The sequence below is a fragment of the Euprymna scolopes genome, chromosome 42 (assembly GCF_053919585.1).
Source record: "Euprymna scolopes isolate OS-2025 chromosome 42, ASM5391958v1, whole genome shotgun sequence".
In the NCBI taxonomy this organism is placed as follows: Eukaryota; Metazoa; Mollusca; class Cephalopoda; order Sepiida; family Sepiolidae; genus Euprymna; species Euprymna scolopes.
In genome coordinates this window covers 16,228,039-16,231,325 of record NC_136523.1, presented here as the reverse complement: position 1 = coordinate 16,231,325, position 3,287 = coordinate 16,228,039, and the positions used below count along the sequence as shown (strand labels likewise).

The 3,287-nt window shown below is 33.9% G+C and overlaps 1 pseudogene; it reads left to right on the top strand.

The window, feature by feature from the left end:
- The first annotated feature begins 658 nt into the window (after positions 1 to 658).
- On the top strand, positions 659 to 775 carry LOC145267377 (5S ribosomal RNA; annotated as a pseudogene).
- The last annotated feature ends 2,512 nt before the right edge of the window (positions 776 to 3,287 follow it).

Here is a 3,287-nt window from a genome sequence, read left to right as displayed (position 1 = left end):
GTTACATATATATGTGCATATGGGTATGGCACAGAAGCTAAGAAATGAGGGTGGAGGGTTGTATGTTTTGGCAACCAAGTCATATGTATATTTTTTAATTTTGATCTTACTATTATATATAAAGTTTAATATAATAATCAATAGAGAATTGTCTCTTTAATAATAAATACGAAATCTGCATGAATCAAAATATCATATTTAAGCATATCTTACAACCGGGCAATGCTGGGTGGCCAGCTAATATATATATATATATATCAGAAAAGCTTATGAGGAGGAGTTTTCTGATCAAGGAGAAGCAAACTCCAAAATACAAATATAAATATTTTAATTCCAACCAAATGAAAAAACTCAATACAATCATTTCATATATATATATATATATATATATATATATATATATGTATATTAAATTCATTTATACGAACATTGATGGCTACATATGTGCATACATGTTTCTGTAATAACGGGTGATTACAGAAACACGTAGCCATCAATGTTTGTACAAATAAATTTAACATACCTGCTCTGTTTACTCGTTGAGCACTTTTTGGTAGACACATGTTGTTTCATTGGATGTACGTCTAGGAAGCTATACTCTACTACCACAATATATATATATGTATATATATATACTTTTGTACGGCATAATCACGTCGAGTACGGCATAATCATGTTGACACACCGGTTCCCGTCAGATCACCGAAGTTAAGCAACATTGAGCCTGGCTAATACCAGATGGGTGACCATTTGGGAATTCTAGGCGCTGTATGTGCTTTCCACTTATCTCGGCATTGTTTCCAGTCGTCCTGTACCTCCACTTGCCACTGGTATTAAACAATGTTGACTCAGGAGAGGTGTGGTTGGAGATTGCGCAACTCTTGCCACAAAAAAATTTCACACGCAGGCATCCTTACCGTGGGTATCCATAGTCTGTCAAGACTGAAGGAAGCCTTTTTTTTTTTTTTATATACTTTACTTTGAATTATAAAAATTGTAATATTTGGGCTACCAGTTCCACAGTCCAAAAATGACTGGGTAACCTTGCTAGCTATTCATGCACAATGTTTACATTTATCGTATGCAAATTTCAATCAACATTGGCATCACACTTCAGTAACTTCCATGGTCCATTAATTTGGGCATAAAAATCAAATCCATGTCAAATTTTTCGGTTGCTGCAATTATGAGAGGTTATGCGTCCTCTTATCCTTTTTGAATGTCTGTCGTAAAACCTCCAGCAACTGCGTTCAGCGTAGAATATATATGCGTGTACAAGTGTGCGTATCGGTTTATACCAGATGGATGTTATTCTGTTTGATGTGTGGAGGAACAAAGTCTTCAGAAATAAAATAAAAGAGAGATATATATATATATATATATATATATATATATATATATATATATCTGTAGAAATATATTTTCTTATTATATATCAATCCTTATAAACTGTGTCAATCGCTTTATTGCAGATTAGTAAAGTATCAGTATTTCACTAAATGTATGTAAAAAAAAAATTTTAATTGTATCATCAAAGGAGTGCTTTAAGGTTAGTTATTTCCCAAAATTTTATTAAAATTCATGCGATTTTCACGGAGTTTTGACATTTTATTCTTTCATGTGGAATTTCCACTCTCCATCACTTTATTGCAGGTCTCTTACAATACCAAAAAACAGGCGATTGAAGGTTATCGAAAAGCAAAGGATTGTTGCTGAACTTGTCCAAAGATTTAGCCACGGAACTGGAAAGTGATCCAAGAATCTTGGCTTCATTCACGAACAACCCCAACACCAAATCCAGAAAGGAAAGAGAGGAACTTTCAGATCATGATATTCAGAAAATTCATAGGGAAGTCAACCGAAACTCAAACAGCACCAGTGCTTCCATTTTTGCAAGAGCTGGAATCGCTCCAAGATCCAGACAAGCCCAATGCAATGTGTTGAATAAGATGGCAAGGAACATCAAACCTTTTCCAAAGCCTCCATTGAGAAAACAACGTAGGTAAAAACGAATGGCTTCGGCACAGAATTACATGAAAATGGATTTCCGTGTCCTATTTATGTTATCCTCTTGATGGTGCGGATGGATGGGCCAAAGTTTAGAACCTGAACGGAACTCCGACCCCTTACAGAGTTCATTGCTATCAAGGAGGTGGAAGCATCATGGGGGATAAGTTGGTTGGATCATTCCAAGCGTCAGAGAGTGTAAAGTTTACCAACAATGCATACACAGCCTTTTTGGATAATCATTTGTCGCCATGGCTAGATGACCTATCATTGTCATGTTGTTTTCAGATGATTTTTATGCATGACAATGCACCATCCCATTCTGCTAGAGCGACTGTAGCCTTCCTTGAATTTATAGGTTTCATTGGAGAAACCCTCATGACCTGGTCACAGTGTTCTCCAGAACTTAACCCCATTGAATATTTCTGGTCAATATTGAAAAGAGGGGTTTATGAGAGAGGAGAGCAATTTACTTCAAAGGATGTCCTGTGGAGGAAAATAGCTGATGTCACCAGAGCCATGACTCCTTTTCAGGACAAATAACTGACTTCCTAGGTGGACAAATGGTTGTTTAAAGTTATTTTTTTAAAATTATGGATATGTCGATAAATAATTAATTTATTTGAGGCTTAGCAACTAAGATGTGCTTTTGTTTACTATTCTTTAACAGAAAAAATATAATAAAAGTAAAGTTTTCATGGTTAGACATCATATTTTTGCCCTAAAACAACATTTTAAGAGACCTGCAATAAAGCGGTGGACAGTGGAAATTCCTTGATAAAGAATAAAATGTCATAACTTTGAAAATATCGCATGAATTTTAATAAAATTTTGGGAAATAACTAACCTTAAAACAGTTCTTTGATGATACAATTTTTATTATTTTGTGACATATATTTAGTGAAATATTGATATTTTACTAATCTGCAATAAAGCGATTGACACAGTTTATAAGAAGCTCAATGTAATTACAGAGCAATATAGAGAATAAATGACAAAAAGTTATATACCAAAAGTCATGTTGACCATCTTATAATTTATTCCGTTAATTCAGTTAACTTATACAATTCTTGACAGTATATGTCTCATAGCGCAAAATCAATCACTTAATTATTATATCAATCAGATTCACTGATTGATTTTGCACTACGAAACAGATACTGTCAAGAATTGTATAAGTCAACTGAATTAAAGGAATAAACTATAAGATGGTCAACATCATGAATTTTGGAATATAACTTTTTGTCATTTATTCTCTCTCTCTCTCTCTCTCTCTCTCT